Genomic DNA, 25,769 nt, shown 5'->3' with positions numbered 1-25,769 from the left:
GAACTATAGTGTTGTTCCTGGCCAGAGGACACATAGTAATGTACAAAAAAAAAAAAAAAAAAAAAAAAGAAAGAAAGAAAAGGGGGAAATGTGGAGTCATATAGTCATATAGAATAAGAGATACATCCCCATTTGTGCAAAATACAAAACCCTCAAATGATTGGTGGTTCTAGGAGACTAAATGATTGGTGGCTTCAAGTGTTGTGACATGTTGATTAATGTCCTGATTAGATAGGTACTTAATAAAAGAAGAAGAAGCTTCCGCAATAAACGAGTCAGCAGCTACTAGCTCTTCTGCTCTTACCTGGCTCCCAGTGTCTGTGTGGTTATTGACACTGTGCCCTTCACCCCCCATTACATGAGCCCCCGTGGGATGTAAGTTCCATCTATACAAAGAAAATCTATCCTTCAAAAATGAAAGTCAGACAAAATCTGATCTGTGGAAATTCACCTGCCCTAGATCTGTCTTGCAAGAAATGCTAGAGGTGACTCACCATGTTGAAAGAGAAGCATGTAAAAAACTAACATGCAAATAACTGAAAGTATTATATTATTTATGAATAATCCAATGAACTTCTATTCTTCCCCTCTCAACCCTTTCTTGTTGTGGGTTAGCATCCACATATCAGAGAGATGTTTGGGTTTTTGGAACTGATTTATTTCACTTAGCATGACATTCTCCAGTTTCATGTATTTACTAAATACCATCACTTCATTCTCCTTTATGACTGAGAAATATTCCATTCTCTCTGTACTCCACATTTTCTTTTTTCATTCATCTGTTGAAGACACCTAGGTTGGTTCCATAGTTTGGCTATTGTGAATTGAGCTGCCAGAAACATTCATATGGCTGTATCACTATAGCAAAAGAGGAATGAGGGGAAGGGATTAGGAAGGACAGTAGAATTAATCAGACATAACTTTCCTATCCTTGTATTTTAATACATGACCAGGGTAACTCTGTATCATGTACAAGAATAGGATACAATTTAGTGTAAGTTATACTCCACGTATGTGTAATGTGCCAAAATACATTCTACTTTTATGCATATCTAATAAGAACAAATTAAATTAAATTAAAAAAGAAAAAAATCAAATATATGAAGTCATATTATATTGTAAAAACAATTTAAAAAACCAAAAAATGCCAATATGTAAGATATATGAAAACATACCAAAATATTAATGGAACTATTAAAAAAAGTCTCATGGTAAAATAACCACATAATTGCAGAATACTAAAAAAATTTAGTGTAGTGCTTAAACCTGTTTATATCTTTGGTAAAAATTTAAAATTATTAAATAATTATTATTTCCTTAAGGAATGAATAGACAATATAAAAATATAAATTGTGTGGGCTGGGTTGTGGCTCAGTGGTAGAGCGCTTGCCTGGCATGTGTGAGACACTGGGTTTGATTTTCAGCACCACATGTAAATAAATAAAGGTCCATTGACAACTAAAAAATATTTTAAAAAAATGTAAATTGTGAAATAAAAGTTCAAAATCTTTCAGGTTAGAGTGGCTTGTTATAACCATAAGATGGTTTTGTATATTTCATGGTAACCACAAAGTAAAGACCTATTAGATGGACATTAAGAATTAAAACAAAGCAATGAAAATATTCTTGGAGAGAAAGTCACTTGAACACAAAGGAAGGCAGTATAGAAGAAGAAAGGACCTATGAAGCAACTAAAAAGTGACTAAAAAAGTTACCCTACAAAGTTCCTACATGTCTAATTATGTGTAATATGTGTGTATTCAATTCTCCAACAAAAAGATAGACAATGGTGAATGGATAAAAAAGGTAAAACCCAAATATATGCTGCCCTATGAGGTTTAACCCACAAAGATACACAATGACTAGAGACGGCTAGTTATACCTGTATCATACCAAATATCTTCTCTGATTATAATGGGATAATACCAGAAAGCAAACAGAAATACAGAAAATTCACAAATGCATTAGAAAATAAACAATATTCTCCTCTGCTACCTGGGTAAATGAAAAACTTCTTAAAATTTTTTTTATTTTTTGAGTACCAGTTATTGTACTCAGGGGGTACTTGACCACTAAGTCACATCCCCAGCACTATTTTGTATTTTATTTAGAGACAGGGTCTCAGTGAGTTGTTTACCACCTTGATTTTGCTGAGACTGACTCTGAATTCAATCCTCCTCCCTCAGCCTCCTGAGCTGCTGAGATTACAAGCACAGGCCACCACACCCGGAGAAAACAGGGTCTTGATGGTGTGGGTTCCTAGGTCCATGGGCAAAAGTATTAGAAAAGGAGATAAAAATACAAAAAGTTTACTAACCCAGGACTTTTAGTCACTGAGGGAAAATGTGCCATTTCATCACAGTCTGCAACAATCCCACCATTGTCATATTGAGGGCCCAGACGAGCTCCACCCCATCATGTCTAACAAACTGAATCCTATGACCTGAACTAGTACAACTTGGAAGGAAAGGATCCTTTCCACCAGCAAAGAAAAAAATGTAAAAGGTTATTCTGCCCCAAGTCCATCCTGGAGTTGACAGCTTTCTCCTGGACAGGAAGCAGGACCTGCCATTTATTGGTGGTCTCAATAGTAAGATAAAATTTGCCTGGCGGTGGCACACGCCAGTCTCTAAATAAAATACAAAATAGTGCTGGGAATGTGGCTCATTGGTCAAGTGCCCCTGAGTTCAACTCCCATACCCCCCAAAACAAAAATTTAAAAAAAGTAGAAATGTACCAAAACCTTTGGGGTACTTAATATGAGTTCTAAGATAAAAGTTTGCAAAAATAAATGCTTCCATCAGAAAAAGAATAAAAGTGTAAATACAGAAACTACTGCTGCTGCACAAGAAACAAATAAAAAGATAAAGCTGAGTTCAAAGTTGATAGAAAGACGTGAATAATAAAGGAAATATTGGAAATACAATAATATCAGGGGATTTTTAAATCCCTCTTTCAGCAATAGATCATCTAGACAAAAGTCAATTATATACATTGGAGAAATAGCAAGTACCTTTTCTGACCATAATTCGATAATATTAGAAAATAATGAAAGGAAGTTTATAAAATTCATAAATACTACCCAAAACAACAAAAACTGAGTTCAAAGTTAACAGAAGAAAGGCAATGAAGAACAGAGAAATAAATAAAATTGAGACTAGAAATAAATAGAAAAAGATCAACTAAAAGAATATTTACTCACTGAAAAGATAAATGAAACTGAAAGAAATTTAGCCAAACTAGCAAAAGAAATAAGATTTGAATGAATGAAATGAGTTCATGGAAAAGGAGAAATTATAAATTGTATCACAGAAATACAAGAATCATTAGAAACTATTATGAATGAGCACATGCTAAACAACTGGCTAATCTGCTGTAAGTGGATACATTCCTGGACACATAATACTACCAAGATTTAATAATTCCATAAATTAGAAAAGGAAAAAATAGTTCTCAGTTCATCTTGTGAGGCAAGCATTACCCAGAGGGCAAAATCAGACAAGAAAGAATAAAACAAAGGTACCAGTCCACATCCCTGATGAATATAGATGCAAAATTTCAACACAATAGTATAAAACTAAATTTAACAGTACATTAAGAATACTTTCAACACAATCAAATGGATTTATAACAGCAAAGCAAAGATGTTTCGTAAACACAACTCACTATATGTGATATATCATGTAAACAGATTGAAGAACAAAGACCATCCAATCACTTTAACAAATGAAGAAACATAATTTGATATAATCCAAAATTCTTTAATGATGACAAACACTATCAAGAAATTAGTTATAGAATAAATAAATGTCATGTATCACATTTATAGGAGAAATGTTGAAATATGTCCCTATAAAATCTGGAATGAGAAAATGTGCCCACTCCTGCGAATTACATCATCCAACACAGTAATGGGAGTCTGACTAAGAAAATTAAGCAAGAAAAAGAAATAAAGTTATTTTCTGCTTGCAGATTACATGATGATATAGATAAAAAAGGACACCAAAAAGTTAGTGTTAATTTAAAAAAAAATCAGAAAAATTATAGGACAGCACCAAAAAAGTTAGCATTATTAAATTTTTGGAAAAATTATAAAATTCAAAATCCATATATAAATATCACTAGCATATATACTCAACAAATTACTTGAAATCTAAATCAGAATAATAAATAAGGAGAAAGAGAAGACATTGAAATTGAATTGGAATAAGTTAAATTATAACTTGTTGCAAATAACATGAAAAAAATATATAGCCATGAAGATTCTACCAAAAAATACTATTAGCACCAATGTACAAATGTAATGAAATTGCAGGATACAAACTCAACATATTAAAATGAGTAACACTGCTATACACTAACCATTGAATATCTGAAATAGAAATTATGAAAATAATCACTTTTTCAAGAAGTGAAAAAAAAATACTTAGGAACACATTTAACCTAGAAAGTAAACAATCTCTACACTGAAAACTACAAAATATTGAAGAACAATACAAAAGGAGACATTTTAAAAATGTAATGATACTCTATGCCCTTGTTTTGAAATGATTAATGTTAAAATGCCTGTAGTACCTCAAAGCATCTACATATTTAATAGCTAATTAAATACAAATAAAATTCTTCATTGATATTTTTAAAATCTTAAAATTTGTATATGGCAGAGAGCCCAAATAGGCTAGCATTCTTAATTAAACACAACATAGGAAGAGACATCACACTACCTGACTTCAAAATATTTCGAAAAATTGTACTAACCAAGACACTATGGTCTTTTGTTGCAAGCACATACCCATAAGCCAGTGGAACAGAACAGAAAGAAAGAAATCTCTCAATCTATAATGGAAAGATTTTGCTCAAATACTCCAAGAATACAGAAAGGGGAAAGCACTATCTCTTTGATAAATGACATTGTGAGAATATAATAATTCAAATTCAGAAGAAAGAAATTATAAGCTTATCTCTGGCTATATACAAAAGTCAATTCAAAATGGAATAAAGACTTCAATTTAAGACCAAAACTATGAAACTACTAGAAGAAAAGAGAAACTACTAAAGAAAACTATAAGAAGAAATATCTCTAATGTTGGACCTGGACAATGAATGTTGGAAAATGACCTAAAAAATATAGGCAACAACAAAAAAAATACGTAACTTGGACTGCATCAAACTAAAAAAAAAACTTTTACAAAGCAAAGGAAAATGATGAGACAACCTACACAATGAGAGAAAATCATTACACACTAGATCTCTCAAAAGGGATAAATATCCTAAAGGATATTTAGGAATTTGAAAAAGGAATTTCAATATCATGATTTCAAGAAAACAACCCATTAGTGATCAAAAGATCCATATAGACATTTTTCAAAAGAAGCCATACAAATGACCAACAGATTTAAGATAAAATGTTCAGTTATTACATGAATGCACTCATTTTGTAATCATTAGACAAATGCAATTCAATCCTCTAAGATTCCATCTCACTCAAGTTGGAACAGCTATTATCAAAAAATTAGAAGAACCAAAAAAAAAAAAAAAAAAAATTAGAAGAACCAGAGTTGATAACAGACTATTTGAAAAAAATGATCCTCTGAACACAGTTGGTGGAAACATACATTAGCACAAACACTATGGAAAACAGTATGGAGGTCTTTCAAAAAAGTAAAAATAGGACAACTTTGTGATCAAGAAAACCTATTACACACAATATATTCACAGGAAATGAAATCAGTATATTGAAGAGATGTCTGCATTCCTGTATCCTGTTTATTGTGGCACTACATATGAGAGTTAAGATATGGTATCAATGTGAATCCATTCATAAGTGTCAAAAAATGAAATGTGACATCAAAACAAAATGGAATGCTACAACATAATTCAAAAGAAAAGTTCAATTACATACAATAACATGGATGAACATGCAACAGGTTAAATGAGAAAGCTACTCACCAAAACACAAACACCTCCTATGTCACTGATATGTGGGATCCAAAACAGCTCACTGCAAATGAGTAGAGAAAAGCATGTTTGTTACCAGAAATAGGAATATTTAGAGAAGAGGTAAGCATGGTAGATGTTGCACAAAAGCTGCATCATTAAATCTAACAAATGAGGTAAAAGACCTCTACAATGGAAACTATAGAACTTAAAAAAAATCAAAAGCAGTCTGTAAAAATGAAAAAAATAAAAAGTAAATTTTAAAAATTTGAAGATCTTACAAGATGGAAAGACCTCCCATGCTCCTGGATAGGCAGAATTAATATTGTCAAACGGGCAAATGGATAATTTGGGGAGGGTTTCAAGATGGCGGACTAGAGGGCAGCTGCATTTCATGTTGCTCCAGGACTCAGGATTCAAAAGAGGAGATAGTGAGTGACTTGGGACCAACTCAAAGCCACCGGGGGAGTCTATCCCATTGGGGAGGCGTCCCGGATGGGGCAGTAGCCCTGGAATGCAGGGAACGTTGTGAAGTAGAGTTGCCCGGCGAGACACTCCTCCCCCCGCTGGAGGGGTAAACACGGACCACTGGGAACTTTGCAGAGGAAGCTGCTCAGCACAGCACTTGGTTTCAGAGTAAACCGCCGGACTTCGGCGGCTGCCCAGAGGACGGCCTGCATAGCCAGGCGATTAGGTGCAAAGCACGGTCCGGAGACCTAGGTGCCTTTTGGTGAAAGGGCTACAAAGAGACAAACTGAGGGGCAGAGCGAAGGCTCCAGGACTGCGGGCAGCTTCTTTGAGGAGGGGCAACCTAAGGAGACTTGTCTGTGAAGGGTGAGGCTCCCAGGCCCAGGAAGTAGGTCTGGGCCCCTGGGAACGTTGCCTGGGAAGGCTACCCTGCCCAGGTGGTAATTGTGGACTGAGAGGAACCTCTACGAGGGAAACTGACCAGCGAGATCTCCCCACTGGGTAAGTCTTCCCCGCCGGGTGAGGTTTTCCCACAAGGACGGTAAAACCAGAGACACAGGCCCAAACAGGCCTTCCCTCAGCCCGCAGCCTAGTTCCCCTTTGGATGACCATTGGTCAACAAGTGGAGGCACCTCTGCCCATTACCAGGGAATATACCCCATCTGAAGACCACCACCCCTAGAGAGGCAGCTTCCTTGGGGAGCACCGCATTATCAACTTCCTCCAAGACTTCAGGCTACTGAAGGCTAAGAGGGGATATACTAGAAATCTTCAGGGACATTATAAGTCATTAGAGGATTTCTGCAACATCTCAGCAGTCCACTGATATCTGAACGACATGAGAAAACAAGGGAAGAAAATGCCTCAAACAAATCTAGATGTTACATCAATAAAATCCAATGACAGCATGGCAGAAGAAATGTCAGAAAGGGAATTCAGAATGTACATAATTAACATGATAAGGGAAGCAAACGATGAAATGAAAGAGCAAATGCAGGCATTGAATGAATGCACCAATCGACAGTTAAAAGAGCAAATACAGGAAGCAAAAGATCATTTCAATAAAGAGCTAGAGATATTGAAAAAAAATCAAACAGAAATCCTTGAAATGAAGGAAACAATAAACCAAATTAAAAACTCCATAGAAAGCACGACCAATAGGATAGAGCACCTGGAAGACAGAACCTCAGATATTGAAGACAAAATATTTAACCTTGAAAACAAAGTTGACCAAACAGAGAAGATGGTAAGAAATCATGAACAGAATCTCCAAGAACTATGGGATATCATGAAAAGACCAAATTTGAGAATTATTGGGATTGAGGAAGACTTAGAGAAGCAAACCAAAGGATATGAACAATCTATTCAATGAAATAATTTCAGAAATTTCCCAACTATGAAGAATAAAATTGAAAATCAAGTTCAAGAGGCTTATAGGACTCCAAATACACAAAATTACAACAGACCCACACCAAGGTACATTATAATGAAATACCTAACATACAAAATAAAGACAGAATTTTAAAGGCTGTGAGAGAAAAGAACCAAATTACATTCAGGGGGAAACCAATACGGATATCAGCAGATTTTTCAATCCATATCTTAAACGCTAGAAGGGCCTGGAATAACATTTTACAAGCCCTAAAAGAAAATGGATGCCAACCAAGAATCTTATACCCAGCAAAACTTACCTTCAGATTTGACGATGAAATAAAATCCTTCCATGATAAACAAAAACTAAAAGAATATACAAAAAGAAAGCCAGCATTACAGAACATTCTCAGCAAAATATTCCATGAGGAAGAGATGAAAACAAAGAAGCAAATCAGCAAAGGGAGGAGCTATCCTAAAGGAACTCTCAAATAAAGAGGAAACAAGTCGTGTCAAAATAAACAAATAAATGAATAAAATGAGTCAAATGACCGGGAATACAAATCATATCTCAATAATAACCCTGAATGTTAATGGCCTGAATTCATCAATCAAAAGACATAGACTGGCAGATTGGATAAAAAAGAAAGATCCAACAATATGTTGCCTGAAAGAGACTCATCTCTTAGAAAGAGATACCCATAGACTAAAGGTGAAAGGATGGGGAAAAACATACCATGCACATGGGCCTAGCAAAAAAGCTGGGGTATCCATCCTCATTTCAGATAATGTGGACTTCAAGCCAAAGTTAGTCAGAAGGGATAAAGAAGGACATTTCATACTGCTTAAGGGAACCATAAATCAGCAAGACAAAACAATCATAAATATCTATGCCCCAAACAGTGGCTCACCCATGTATGTCAAACAAATCATTCTCAATCTCAGAAACCAAATAGACCATAACACAATAGTACTAGGTGATTTTAACACGCCTCTCTCACCACTGGACAGATCTTCCAAACAAAATTGAACAAAGAAACCATAGAACTCAATAACACAATCAATAATTTAGACTTAACAGACATTTATAGAATATACCATCCAACGAAGAGTCAATTCACTTTCTTCTCAGCAGCACATGGATCCTTCTCTAAAATAGACCATATATTGTGCCACAAAGCTAATGTTAGCAAATACAAGAAGATAGAGACACTTCCTTGTATTCTATCAGATCATAATGGATTGATTAGAAATAAATGAAAGCGTGAAAAACAGAAATTACTCTAACACCTGGAGATTAAATAATATGCTATTATATGATGAATGGATAACAGAAGATATTAGGAAGGAAATTAAAAAATTCTTAGAGGTCAATGAGAACAAAGAAACATCATATCAAAATCTCTGGGACACTATGAAAGCAGTACTTAGAGGAAAATTTATTTCATGGAGCGCATTCAATGAAAGAAGTAAAACTCAACAAATAAACGACCTAACACTACAGCTCTAAGCCCTAGAAAAAGAAGAACAGACCAACACCAAAAGTAGTAGAAGACAGGAAATAGTTAAACTCAGAGCTGAAATCAATGAAATTGAAACAAAAGAAACAATACAAAAAATTGACAAAATAAATAGTTGGTTCTTCGAAAAAATAAAATTGATAAACCTTTAGCCACACTAACAAAGAGAAGACGAGAGAAAATCCAAATCACCAAAATTTGGAATGAAGAAGGAAATATCACAACAGACACGATTGAAATACAAAACATAATTGGAAGCTATTTTGAAAATCTATACTCCAACAAATAGAAAATTTCGAAGACATCAACAGGTTTCTAGAGACCTATGAATTGCCTAAACTAAACGAGGAGGACATACACAATTTAAATAGACCAATTTCAAGCAATGAAATAGAAGAAGTCATCAAAAGTCTACCAACAAAGAAAAGTCCAGGACCAGATGGGCTCTCAGTCAAGTTCTACAAAACCTTTAAAGAAGAGCTCATTCCAATACTCCTCAAACTATTCCATGAAATAGAAGAGGAGGGAACTCTCCCAAACTCATTCTATGAAGCCAATATCACCCTGATACCTAAACCAGACAGAGACACATCGAGGAAAGAAAATTTTAGACCAATATCCTTAATGAACATTGACGCAAAAATTCTTAACAAAATTTTAGCAAATTGCATACAAAAACATATTAGAAAGATAGTGCACCATGATCAGGTGGGTTTCATCCCAGGGATGCAAGGTTGGTTCAACATCAGGAAATCAATAAATGTAATTCACCATATAAAAGTCAAGAATCACATGATTATTTCAATAGATACAGAAAAAGCATTTGATAAAATACAGCACCCCTTCATGCTCAAAACACTAGAAAAAATAGGGATAGTGGGAACGTTCCTTAACATTGTAAAGGCCATCTACGCTAAGTCCATGGCCAATATCATTCTAAATGGTGAAAAACTGAAAGCATTTCCCCTTAAAACTGGAACAAGGCAGGGATGCCCTCTTTCACCACTTCTTTTCAATATCGTCCTTGAAACTCTAGCCAGAGCAATTAGACAGACTAAAGAAATTAAAGGGATACGAATAGGAAAAGAAGAACTCAAACTATCCCTATTTGCTGATGATACGATTGTATACTTAGAGGAAACAGGAAATTCCACCAGAAAAGTCTTAGAACTCATAAGTGAATTTAGTAAAGTAGCGGGATATAAGATCAATGCTCATAAATTGAATGCATTTTATACATAAGTGATGAATCTTCAGAAAGAGAAGTTAGGAAAACTACCCCATTCACAATAGCCTCGAAAAAAATAAAATACTTGGGAATTGATCTCACAAAAGAGGTGAAAGACCTCTACAGTGAGAACTACAGAACACTAAAGAAAGAAATTAAAGAAAACCTTAGAAGATGGAAAGATCTCCCATGTTCTTGGATAGGAAGAATTAATATTGTCAAAATGGCCATACTACCAAAAGTGCTATACAGATTCAATGCAATTCCAATTAAAATCCCAATGATGTACCTTACAGAAATAGAGCAAGAAATTATGAAATCATCTGGAAGAATAAAAAACCCAGAATTGCTAAAGCAATCCTAAGTAGAAAGAGTGAAGCAGGGGGTATCGCAATACCAGATCTTCAACTCTACTACAAAGCAATAGTAACAAAAACGGCATGGTATTGGTACCAAAATAGAAAGGTGGATCAATGGTACAGAATAGAGGACATGGACACAAACCCAAATAAATACAATTTTCTCATACTAGACAAAGGGGCCAAAAATATGCAATGGAGAAAAGATAGCCTCTTCAACAAATGGTGCTGGGAGAATTGGAAATCCATATGCAACAGAATGAAACTAAACCCATATCTCTCACCATGCATGAAACTAAACTCAAAATGGATTAAGGACCTCGGAATCAGACCAGAGATCCTGCATCTTATAGAAGAAAATGTAGGTCCAGAGCTTCAACATGTCGGCTTAGGACCAGAGTTCCTCAACAGGACTCCATAGCACAAGAAATAAAAGCAAGAATCAAAAACTGGATAGACTCAAACTAAAAAGCTTTCTCTCAGCAAAGGAAACTATCAGCAATGCAAAGAAAGAGCCTACAGAGTGGGAGAAAATCTTTGCCAATCATACTTCAGATAGAGCACTAATCTCCAGAATCTATAAAGAACTCAAAAAACTCAACACCAAGACTACAAATAACCCAATCGACAAATGGTCTAAGGAAATGAACAGACACTTCACAGAAGACCTACAAACAATCAACAAACATATGGGAAAATGTTCAACATCTCTAGTAATAAGAGAAATACAAATCAAAACCACCCTAAGATTCCATCTCACCCCAATTAGAATGACGATTATCAAGAATACAAGCAACAATAGGTGTTGGCGAGGATATGGGAAAAAAGTACACTCATACATTTCTGGTGGGGTTGCAAATTAGTGCAGCCACTCTGGAAAACAGTATGGAGATTCCTCAGAAAACTTGGAATGGAACTACCATTTGACCCAGCTATCCCACTCCTTGGCCTATACCCAAAGGACTTACAATCAGCATACTACAGACATACAACCACATCAATGTTCATTGCTGCTCAATTCACCATAGCCAGATTGTGGAACCAACCTAGATGTCCTTCAATTGATGAATGGATAAAGAAACTGTGGCATATATATACAATGGAATATTATTCAGTCATAAAGAATGATAAAATTATGGCATTTGCAGGCAAATGGATGAAATCAGAGAATATCATGCTAAGTGAGATAAGCCAATCTCAAAAACCAAAGGAAGAATGATCTTGCTGATAAGTGGATGATGATACGTAATGGGGCGTGGGAGGGGTTAGTTTTAGGGTTAGAGTTAGGGTTAGGGAGGGGGGCAAGAATGGGGGAAGGAAGGACTGTATAGAGGAAAAAGGGGATGGGAGGGGTGGGGGAAGGGAAAAAATAACAGAATGAATCGACCAACATTACCCTATGTAAATGTATGATTACACAAATGGTATGCCTTTATGCCATGTACAAACAGAGAAACAACATGTATCCCACTTGTTTTCATTAAAAAAAAAAAAAAGATCAATTTGGATTTTTAAAAAGTTTTAAAAGAACTTTAGGAAAATGAAATACAGTTCCAAAGAAGATGTTATTAATTATTAGCAGAAGAAATGACTCTGATTGCACAAAGAATAGGTTTCTAACAAAGTGAATTTGGTTTATAAATAATAAATAAATCTGACTTAGTAGCATTTTATCTTTGGAGACATTATAGAAATTCAAGGGAGATCCAAGATGGTAGACTAGAGGGAGGCTGCATTCCTTCTTGCTCCATAACTCAGGTTTCAAGCAGAGGATATGTTTCTCGGTGAGGCAGTTTTTGCTGCTTATCGATCCCCTGCTGTCTACAGCAATCACCTGCAGTCTGCCAGCATATTGACTACTTTTTTGAGTGTAGATTGCTCACTGGCACCTATCATCCACCATTTGCTCATTCACCTGCCTCTTGCCTGCCCATTGCCTGCCTTTCACCTACCCATCACCCACCACCTGAAGTCCACCTGATAATCGTCTGCTGGTAGCCAGCAGACTGACCACAGACCGCCAGTGGATCACCAACTGCCTGCTATTGCCTGGAAGTCTACTGTCACAGTACCTGCAGGACCCCTGGACCAACTGACTGTGCCCCACCACCAGGACCCTCAGACCAACTGAACATGCTCCACCTCCAGGACCTCTGGCTCACCAAACCCACACCCCAAGCTGCAGTTCCCCATTTGCCAATGCATTTGGAAGCCAGAGTGGCCATCTTGGATTATCCTGGAAGCAGTAGCTTTCATCTTTAGGTGGGGCAAATCCCATCCTGAGATGCTAGCTGGAGACTGGAAGTTCATTGTTGTGGGTACCTCTCATGCATGAGGATAATGAAGACTGGAAAGTTTGAATACTATATGACTGTTATAGTATAGATTTTTTTTCATTTCACCTTTTTGAAAATTTTTGTTTTTATTTCTTTACTTTTCTTGCTCTATTTTCCTTTTGTTTACCTGTTTCCTCAGACTCTCTTTCTCCTTTTCCACATTCTAACAATCAACTTCTTTTGATTACACTCACTCTTTCTATGATCTAGAACTTCTATACTCTTTTCTTATCTAATTAGTAGTTACATCCTTCACCCCTCACCATCCTCTTCGTCCTCCATTAGAAACTGCAGAACTTATTGCAAATCTATGTGTTATACTGTAGATAATAATTGAGTTCATTCTGTTTATTATGACAATATTGTTAACATCTTCATAGGGCTTTTGGTTTAGGGCTGCATATTGTCTGTACTGGGCACTGATAATACTGATCTCCCCCTTAAAGAAAAGGTTTTAGAAATCTATAGGGTCACTATAAGCTTATGGGGGGGAAATTACAATACCCCAGATCTGCACTGATAGAGGGGAAGATGTGTGAACAACATAAAAAAAACAAGGAAAGAAAATGATTCAAACAAATTTAGATTCTATATTAATAGAAGCCAGTGACAGCATGCTACAAGAAATGTCAGAAAAGGAGTTCAGAATATATGTAATTAAAATGATTCATGAAGCAAAGGATGAGAAAAGATAGCAAAAGCAGGCAATGAATGATCACTTCAGTAAGCAGTTGAAAGAGCAACTGCAGGAAGCAAAAGATCATTTCAACAAAGAAATACAGATTCTCAAAAACAAACAAATAAACAGAAATCCTTGAAATGAGGGAAACAATAAATCAAATAAAAAACTCATTGGAAAGCATCACTAACAGACTAGATTACTTGGAAGACAGAACCTCAGATGATGAAGAAAAAATATTTAGTCTTGAAAATAAAGTTGAACAAACTTGAAGATGTTAAGAAATCAGGAACAGAATCTCCAAGAACTAAGGGACATCACGAAAAGACCAAATTTAAGAATTATTGGGATGGAGGAAGGCACAGAGATACAAACCAAAGGAATGAACAACCTCTTCAATAAAATATCAGAAAATTTCCCAAACCTGAAGAATAAAATGGGAAATCAAATATAAGAGGCTTACAGAACACCAGATACACAAAATTACAACAGATCCTCAGCAAGGCACATTATAATGAAAATACCTAACATACAAAATAAAGATAGGATTTTGAAGACTGTGAGAGAAAAGCATCAGATTACATATGGGGGAAACCAATACAGATATCAAATTTCTTAGCTCAGACCCTAAAACCTAGAAGGGTCTGGAACAACATATTTCAAGCTCTCAAAGAACATGGTTGCCAACCAAGAATCCTATATCTAGCAAAACTAACCTTCAGATTTGAAGACAAAATAAAATCCTTCCATGAAAAACAAAAGCTAAAAGAATTTAAAATTGAAAGCCTGTGCTACAGAATATTCTCAGCAAAATATTCCATGAGTAGAAAATGAAAACAACGATGTAGGTCAGCAAAGGGAGGAACTACCTTACAGGAAAAACCAATCAAAGGAGAAGCCAAGTCAAGTTAAAAATCAAAATAAGCCCAAATGACTGGGAATACAAATCATATCTCAATAATAACCCTGAACATTAATGGCCTAAACTCATCAATCAAAAAACATAGATTAGCAGATTGGATTAAAAATAAAGACCCAACAATATGCTGCCTTCAAGAGATTCATCTCATAGATAAGGACATCCACAGACTAAAGGTGAAAGGATGGGAAAAAACTACCATGTACATGGACTCGGTAAATAAGCGGGGGTTTCCATTCTTATTTCAGATAAAGTGAACTTCAACTCAAAGTTAGTCAGAAGGGATAAAGAAGGACATTTCATACTGCTTAAGGAAACCATAAATCAGGAAGACGTAATGATCATAAATATTTATGCCCCAAACAATGGTGCATCCATGTATATCAAACAAATCCTTCCCAATTCTAGGAATCAAATAGGTCACAACATCATAAGTCTGGGTGACTTTAACACACCACTGTCACCACTGGATAGATCTTCCAAACAAAAACTAAACAAAGAAGCCATAGAATTCAATAACACAATCAATAACTTAGACTTAACAGACATATATAGAATATTCCATCCATCAATGAGTGAATACACTTTCTTCTCAGCAGCACATGGAACCTTTTCTAAAATAGACCATATGTGATGCCACAAAACAGCCCTTAGTAAATGCAAAAAAATAGAGATACTACCTTGTGTTCTATCAGATCATAATGGAATGAAATTAGAAATCAATGACAAAATAAACAAATTACTCCAACACCTGGAGACTAAATAATATGCTATTGAATGAAACATGGATAACAGAAAACATCAGGGAGGAGATAAAAAAAATTATAGAGGTAAATGAGAATGATGATACAACATATCAAAATCTCTGGGACACTATGAAAGCAGCACCAAGAGGAAAATTTATTGTATAGAGTACATTCAAGAAAAGAATAAAAAGTCAACAACTAAATGACCTAACATTACATCCCAAAGCCCCAAAAAAAGAACAGCACAACACCAAAATTAGAAGACAGGAAATAATTAAAATCAGAGCTAAAATCAATGAAATTGAAACGAGTAACAATTCAAAAAATTGAAAAAAAAAGAAGTTAATTCTTTGAAAAAGTAAACAAAATAGACAAGCCCTTAGCCACACTAACAAAGAGAAGGAGAGAGAAAACTCAAATTACTAAAATTCATGATGAAATAGGAATTTTCATGACAGACACCACTGAAATACATAATATAATGAGAAGATACTTTGAAAATCTATACTCCAAAAAAAAAATAGAAAATATCAAAGACATTAAAAAATTTCTAGAGACATATTATCCTCCTAAACTGAACCAGGAGGACATACGCAATTTAAAAAGATCAATTTCAAGCAATGAAATGGAATAAGCCATCAAAAGCCTACCAACCAAGAAAAGCCCAGGACCAGACAGATTCTGAGTGGAGTTCTACAAGACCTTCAAAGAAAAACTTATTCCAATGCTTCTCAAAGTATTCCAGTAAATAGAAAAGGACGAAACCCTTCCAAACTCATTCCATGAAACTAGTATCACCCTCATACACAAATCAAAGACATCAAGGAAAGAAAATTTTAGACAGATATCTCTGATGAATATAGATGCAAAAATTCTTAACAAAATCCTGGCAAATCGCATACAAAAACATATTAAGAAGATAGTGCACCATGATCAAGTGGGGTTTATCCTGGGAATGCAAGGGTGGTTAAACATCATGAAATCAATAAATGTAACTCATCACATCAATAGACTTAAGGTTAAGAATCATGATTATTTCAATAAATGCAGAGAAAGTATTTGACAAAAAACAACACCCCTTCATGCTTAAAAAAAATACTAGAAAAATAGGGATAGTAGGAACATACCTCAACATTGTAAAGGCTATGCTAAACCCACAGCCAACATCAATCTTAATGGAGAAAAACTGAAAGCATTCCCTTTAAAAACTTGAATAAGACAGGGATGCCTTCTTTCACCACTTCTATTCAACATCATCCTTGAAATACTAGCTAGAGCAATTAGACAGATTAAAGATATTAAAAGAATACAAATAGGAAAAGAGGAACTCAAGCTGTCATTATTTGCTGACAATGTGATTCTATATTTAGAAGATCCAAAAATTCCACCAGAGAACTTCTAGACCTCATAAATAAATTCAGCAAAATATCACAAAAGAGGTGAAAGACCTCTACAATGAGAACTACAGAACACTAAAGAAAGAAATTAAAGAAAACCTTAGAAGATGGAAAGGTCTCCCATGTTCTTGGATAGGCAGAATTAATATCATCAAAATGGCCATACTACCAAAAGTGCTATACAGATTCAATGCAATTCCAATTAAAATCCCAATGACATACCTTACAGGAATAGAGCAAGCAATTATGAAATTCATCTGGAAGAATAAGAAACCCAGAATAGTTAAAGCGATCCTCAGCAGAAAGAGCGAAGCAGGGGGTATCACAATACCAGATCTTCAACTCTACTACAAAGCAATAGTAATGAAAACGGCATGGTATTGGTAGCAAAATAGACAGGTAGATCAATGGTACAGAATAGAGGACATGGACAGAAACCCAAATAAATACAATTTTCTCATACTAGACAAAGGTACCAAAAATATGCAATGGAGAAAAGATAGCCTCTTCAACAAATGGTGCTAGGAAAACTGGAAAACCATATGCAACAGAATGAAACTAAACCCCTATCTCTCACCCTGCACAAAACTCAACTCAAAACGGATAAAGGACCTTGGAATCAGATTAGAGACCCTGCATCTTATAGGTCCAAATCTTCAACATGTCGGCTTAGGATCCGACTTCCTTAACAGGACTCCCATAGCACAAGAAATAAAAGCAAGGATCAACAACTGGGATACATTCAAACTAAAAAGCTTTCTCTCAGCAAAGGAAACTATCAGTAAAGTGAAGAGAGAGCCTACAGAGTGGGAGAAAATTTTTGCCACTCATACTTCAGATAGAGCGCTAATTTCCAGAATCTATAAAGAACTCAAAAAACTCTACACCAAGAATACAAATAATCCAATCAACAAATGGGCTAAGGAAATGAACAGACACTTTACAGAAGAAGATGTACAAGCAATCAACAGATAAATGAAAAAAATGTTGAACATCTCTAGTGATAAGAGAAATGCCAATCAAAACTACCCTAAGATTCCATCTCTCCCCAATTAGAATGGCGATTATCAACAACACAAGCAACAATAGGTGTTGGCGAGGATGTGGGGAAAAAGGTACACTCATACATTGCTGGTGGGGTTGCAAATTAGTGCAGCCACTCTGAAAAGCAGTATGGAGATTCCTCAGAAAGCTTGGAATGGAACCTCCATTTGACCCAGCTATCCCACTCCTTGGCCTATTCCCAAAGGACTTAAAATCAGCATACTACAGAGATACAGCCACATCAATGTTCATTGCTGCTCAATTCACCATAGCCAGATTGTGGAACCAACCTAGATGTCCTTCAATTGATGAATGGATAAAGAAACTGTGGCATATATATACAATGGAATATTACTCCGCCATAAAGAATGATAAAATCATGGCATTTGCAGGCAAATGGATAAAATTGGCTTATCTCACTTAGCATGATATTCTCCAATCTCAAAAAACCAAAGGACGAATGATCTCGCTGATAAGCGGATGATGATATATAATGGGGGGTGGGAGGGGTTAGTCTTAGGGTTAGGGTTAGGGTTAGGGAGGGGGACAAGAATGTAGGAAGGAAGGACTGTATAGAGGGAAAAGAGGGGAGGATGGGGTTGGGGAAAAGGGGGAAAAATGGCAGAATGAATCAAGCAACATTGCCCTGTGTAAATTTATGATTACATGAATGGTATGCCTTTACTCCATGTACAGAGAATCAAAATGTATCCTATTTACAATAAAAAAAATAGCAGGATATAATATCAACATGCATAAATCTAAAACATTTTTATTCATAAGCGATGAAATATCTGAACAGGAAATGAGGAAAACTACTCTGTTCACAATAGCCTCAAAAACATAAAATATTTGGGAATCAATCTAACCAAAGAAGTGAAAGATCTCCACAATGAAAACTACAGAACATTAAAGAAAGAAATTGAAGAAGACCTTAGAAGATGGAAAGATCTCCCATGTTCTTGGATAGGAAGAATTAATATTATCAAAATGGTCATACTTCCAATGGTGCTATACAGATTTAATGCAATTCCAATTAAAATCCCAATGACAGTTCTCATAGAAATAGAGAAAGCAATCATGAAATTCATCTGGAAGAACAAAAGATCCAGAATAGCCAAAGCAATCCTGGGCAAGAAGAGTGATGCAGGAGGTATCACAATACCAGATCTTAAACTCTACTATAGAGCAATAGTAACAAAAATGACATGGCATTGGCACCAAAATAGAAGGCAGATCAGTGGTACAGGATAGAAGACATGGAGACATCCCCACATAAGTACAGTTTTCTTATACTAGACAAAGGTGCCAAAAAGTTACAATGGAGAAAAAATAGCCTCTTCAACAAATGGTGCTGGCAAAACTGGAAATACATATGCAGTAAAATAAAATTAAACCCCTATCTCTCACCCTGTACAAAACTCAACTTAAAATAGATCAAAGATTTAGGAATTGGGCCCGAGACCCTTCACCAGATAGAAGAAAAAGTAGGCCTGAACCTCCATTACGTTGGCTTAGGACCAGTCTTCCTTAACAAGATCCCCATAGCACAGGAAATGAATGCAAAAATAAATAAATGGGATAGATTCAAACTAAAAAGCCTTTTCTCATTAAAGGAAACAATCAATAATGTGAAAAGAGAGCCTACAGAGTGGGAGAAAATCTATTTCACACACACTTCAGTCAGAGCACTCATATCCAAAGCTTATAAAGAACTTAAAAATCTTTACACCAAAAATACAAAGAACCCAATCAATAAATGGACTAAGGAACTTGGCAGACACTTCACAGAAGAAGATATACAGGTGATCAAAAATATATGAAAAAGTTCTCATCATTCCTAGTAATTAGAGAAATGCAAATTAAAACCACCCTAAGATTTCATCTAACTTCAACTAGAATGGCTACTATCAAGAATACAAGCAATAATAAGTGCTGGTGTGGATGTGGGGAAAAAGGCACACTCATACATTGCTAGTGGGGTTGCAAATTGGTGCAGCCACTCTAGAAAGCAGTATGGAGAAACCTCAGAAAACTTGGAATGGATCCATCATTTGACCCAGCTATCCCACTCCTCGGTTTATACCCAAAGGACTTAAATTCAGCATACTACAGTAATGCAGCCACATCAATGTTCATAGCAGCTCACATCACAATAGCCAGATTGTGGACCCAACCTATATGCCCTTCAACAGATGAATGGATAAAGAAAATGTGGTATATATATATACACAATGGAATATTACTCAGCCATAAAGAATAATAAAATTATGGCATTTGCTGGTAAATGGATGGAGTTGGAAAATATCGTGCTAAGTGAAATAGGCCAAGCCCAAAAAACCAAAGGCCAAAATTTTTCTCTGATAAATGGATGATGATATATAATGAGGGGGGGTTGGACTGGGGAAGAAAAAAATGAAGGAACTTTGAATGGTGTAGAGGAAAATGGGGTGGGAGGGGGTGGGGAATGAAAAGATAGTAGAATGAAACAGACAGTATTACCCTATGTATATGTATGATTACATGAATGGTGTGAATCTATATTGTAAAAAAAAAAGAAGAATGAATATTCTGTTGGGTCTATACTTCTGGTTGGAATTTCTGAGTAGTAGGATTTGTGTATCTTCAACTTTAATGGATTATGCAATATGTTCTAGAATAGTTTACCAGGTTACATTCCCTCCCAGTGTGTGTGACATTTGCTCCACTTCCTGATATCACTTTTTATTCTCAGCATACTTTACATTACCCTTTTAAAAAAAAGAAAGAAATTCAATCATTTAATATGACATCATCTTAAATATTTATGCCTATGATATTTAATTATGTTATATAATATAAAAATTTTTTTAAATGATGCCAAGGAATGGAAAGTCGGATACCAGTAATTTATATAGACTCTCCTAAGTCTGAGAGTTCAAAATTATCCAACCCCAGAACAGTTTTCCACAATGGAATAATGGTGCTATGGGGCACAACTTAAGAACAGACAAATCACCACTGAGAAGTTCAAATTTGAGTCTTTATTAGTTGACCAGCTGACTGTCTCACACAACATGCCAAAAATGGCTATTGGGAGAACAGCCCCGACCATAAGGTTATAGGACATTTTACACCTTAAGTCAATATATCAATCATAAGTGTCTGTTGCAAAATTACAATCTAACATCATGAGATCTGAAATCATAAGAAGGGGGAAGTGGGTCAAAATGACCTTAGGTACAAATTAAAGAATGGTTACTAATATCTAGACGATCACTGTTGACATGGTACATTGATTAGGAAAAATAGGAATAAAAAATAGAACAATTTTACATTACATAAGAATTGCCATTTGTGTTGCCAAACATGCTATGCTAAGCAACTATTGACAGGTATAGAGGTGGGGTGTTCCCACGGGAAAAGCATTTCCTACATGACATGGAGTCTCAGGGTAAAATGGAGTCTGTTTAGTCATTGCCCATGTAGCTTGGTCTATAACATTTCCATGGAGTCAAATATGTCAACCCGTCACAATGGTCGCTAAGAGAAACACCCATAAACTTCACTTTTAAAGTTGTTTCTATGCAATGTACTGTCTACATTAGGAGAGTGAAGAGAAAGGAAGGTCCAAAGGCGATTAAGGGGAATTAAAATGCATTGTCAGGAAACTATTTTAAATTTTCTTTTTGAAAATTTGCTTTTTCTTTCATGCCAGTAGTTTGAAAATAGTAGAGTTTACCCCACTGTTGGGACCTCCTCTCCTTCTAATCTTAGTAGATTCATTTTTCTTCTTCTACTCTTCAGTAGATTCATTTAGGTTTTTTTACATTGCAATTTTCTAGAAGAAATTATTTGAACAATGACTTTTGGATATGAACCCCAAATCACAAAAAGCAGAAGCAAATAATGAATAAATGGAACTGCATTAGATGAAGAGATTTCTACATAGAAAATGAAACAATTGACAGAGGGAAGAGATAATATACAAAATGGGAGAAAATATTTGCAACTATGCATATGGTAAAGAGTTAGTATCCAGAAAATATAAGAAAATCAAACAACCTCATAACAAGAAAAATAATACCTCCATTAACAAATTAGCAAAGGATCTGAAGACACATTTCTGAAAACAAGATATACAAATGCAAACAGGGGTTAAAAAAAAGCATGAATCACTAACAATAAAGAAAACAGAAATTAAAACTCCTATTAGATATCACCTCACACTTGTTATAATGGCTATTCATTAATCCGATTGCAAGGAATACATGCAAAGAAAATGAAATAAGCATGCCAAAACCAAATCTGCACTGCCATGTTTTTTGCATTGCTATTTACAAAAGCCAACATGGGGAATGAATAAATGGATAAAATAACATGGTAAACATGCACTGTGGAACATAATTCAGTCTTTAAAAGGAAGGAAATTATGTCATTTGCTAAAAACAGAAGGGAACTATAGAACATCATATTAAATGAAATGAGCCAGGCAGACACAACAAGTGCTACATGAGATCACTCATATTTGAAATCGAAAAAACAATTTATCTCATTAGAAAAAGATAACAAAGTGTCAGTTGCTAGAAAATAAGGTGAATTTGAAGAGAAAGTTGTGGACAAGTTAGTCAAAGGATACAAATTTGCAGTTGTATTAGACATGGTCATGAGTTTGTCACACAACATGGTCACTATTGTTCAAAAAATATATACTTGAAAAATCCTAAGATAGTAGATGCAAAGTGTTCTTACCATACAAATCAGGACTATGTGATATAATACATGAGGTAAGGTATATGGTTATTAACTAGAACAATAAATATGTGCTTCAAATATGATCATATACATGGAAAACCACATAATTTTACAGTCAGTTTTAAAAAATATAGTAAAAACAACTGAAAAATATTTTGAAGCATGAAATCATAAGTTTAGTTCTCAATGCAAATGTATGTTGTCTTGGTCCCAATGGAAAACTGATGGCACATTCCAACTGAGGTATTGAGGGAAGTTTAGTAAAAAAAGCATTTAAAAAGGTGTGGGAAAAATTTAAGAAGACAAATAAGGAAAGTCTCTGTTTGTATTATAAATGGTCCACCGGGAGCTAGCAACATTGTGAAGCCTATTACCAAAAAAAAAAAAAAGCCCATAGTAACAAAGAGAAGACTTCAAAATGAAAACCTTAAAGGGAGAGTATCTATATATGCTTAAGGCCATTTCCAAGAACTGTGACCTTAGGTTGGCCTTAGGTTGAGCAATACAGATACAGGAAGACTTCTGAGCTGACTGAGAGGAAACTATGGGAATAGACACTAAACTATCCGGGCTCTACACTTCAAATTTTAGGTGGGGACTCCCCACAGCTGAACCCAATCAGAAGTCAGATTTCAAGGAATGCTCATGATTCACCCTGGAGGAAAGCAACATAGAGTAAAAAGGCTGGGAGACTATTGCTTTGGACTGAGCACCTGTTTGGCCCCAACAGACCAGACCAGATCAAGCCAAAATGCAATCACTCACAATAAATCCCACATAATCAGGATGAAACATTAAAAAAAGCAGATTCATCCCCAAACAGACCAGTCTTTCTTGAAGGAAGTGATCCCAGTCTATAAAGATGTTTTCTCATCTTCAATTCTGAAGTGACATAGTATTACAAATCAACATTTTCTACGCTTCTATTTAATTGTCCCCAATTTACAAAGCACTATTACCTGCTGTTGCCCAGTGAGAGCTCTCACTATAATTCTTATCATGGAAGCTGCACTGATTCACGTATCAAGAAAAAGACAATTAGAACTATAACTAAATTTGTTGTATATTCTCTTTTGAACAATAATGCATATTAGAATACAACAATAGGTTTGGAGCAGAAAAGAGTAAGGAAGAAAAAAATCAAGCAATGATAATGTGGAAAAATATGTATTTGTATGGTACTTGTAGTTACCTGCTATTTGATATAATTGAATTCGTTTTTCAAATTAATATGCTCATGCGTGTATGTTGTTTTTTACATCTTAATGTTATCTATATATTATAGTAATATTATATGGGTACATGAGAGAAAGAAAAAAAGAGACAGAAACTTTGTCATTTTTGCTGTAAAGACATTTAATAATTTGAAGTTTCAAAGTATCACTTGAATTCTACTCATTAGGAAGATTACTGTTTATTGACCTAACTCATTTGGGGCTTGTTTTTTGTTATGACTACAAATAATCAAATCTTAAGTAACGTAAGAGTTAATGAAGTAAAATATAGAAAGAATTCTTGTTCAAATGCCCCAGAATCATTTACTCAAATAAGATGTGGTCTTAGAATACACAATTTACTTATTATTAATTGCATCTTATTTAAAAATTAGATCTCATGTGTTTGGATTTGAAAGAGTTTATTTCAAAACATTAACAAAGAGTCTTATTCTAGAGCTCAGTTCAAGTAAGCAGTTAATTGCACATTAACAAGCATTTCCACAGGGATCTCTGTCCCCAGGAACGTTCTCTGGTAATTCATCTGGGATAAGGATACGCGAATGACTTGAGTGAAAATGCCCAAGAGCCTCAGGAAAAGCATACAAACAGCATGCCCACAAAGCAGTCTGTGTTTTCTACTATTGCTTCTTTAACCTAGGAACTTTGGCTTCTTTCTCTTGGGGACCCTGTATCAACAGAAAAACTAAGGGTTCTGAATCTAGTTCTTAAACGTGGATAAATGAATTAGAGTCTCTTGGTCTTTCTCTGAAGGTTTGAAAAATCCAAGTGTAATTTTTCACTCTTATTTTATTGAAGGAAATTTATCAAAATAAGGTGAGTAAAATGACACCTGTTTTATGAACAATTCATTCTGAGAGAAGGCAGGAATGTTTGTAGATCATAGTGCCTAACATACACATGAAGAGCAGAGAGCATTTCACTTCAGGGTTCAGGGAACCTGTCCTAAACTTAGGAAATACCTAAGAAGGGAGAAGCAACTGGATTTTACTATGCATTAAACTCTCTCTCAGTCCCTCATTTTAAGCAACACTAAAAGCATTTAAATTTCATAAAGAGCATTTCTGGGTGATATTAAATACTTGAATGATGTACAAAGTCTTCCCTCAATCATGCAACTATACAATATGAATCATATTTTAATATGTGGTCAAAATTCATGGATTGACTACTTTACATCTTTCATTAATATGTTTTGGCATTAGATGAAAATGATGATTCCTTCTTGTGATGTTTTCCTCTTTATTAAACTAAAAAGTGCTGTATGTATAGATAAAATAACATGTGTGATGAAAATGATGTATGAATAAGATACACTAGATTGAAAATGCAAGTGGAAATATAAGAAAGTCATCAGCACTGATAGAGTCTTGCAAAGTATTGATCTGAATTTAAACATTGATGGATAAATAGAATACTGTATAATGGAAGGGAGATGGAGAGTCACTGCAAGTAGAAGGTCCAAGGTCCAAATTGCAGAGGGAATCCAAAAGATCATGCAATGTGAGAATGACATGGAAAGCATGCTATCAAGGGCAGTTTGAAGGTAATGAGACATACCTCAGAGTAAATGAAATTGACTAGTCTCACTTTCTCTGTTACCTTTAGGGAAATATTCAGAGAAATGAAGGGACTTTGGTGTAATCATTCTTCACAGCCTAAGCTACACTTAAGGTGAATAATGGGAAGAAAACTCTACATAACATGCATTTAATAAACTTCCTCAAAGGATTGATAATTGTATCTAACTCTAAATTAATAAATTATAGAAGAAATTATGGGGGATCAAATCTAAA

The sequence above is a fragment of the Sciurus carolinensis genome, chromosome 7, assembly GCF_902686445.1.
Source record: "Sciurus carolinensis chromosome 7, mSciCar1.2, whole genome shotgun sequence".
NCBI lineage: Eukaryota > Metazoa > Chordata > Mammalia > Rodentia > Sciuridae > Sciurus > Sciurus carolinensis.
This window is presented reverse-complemented; position numbering follows the sequence as displayed.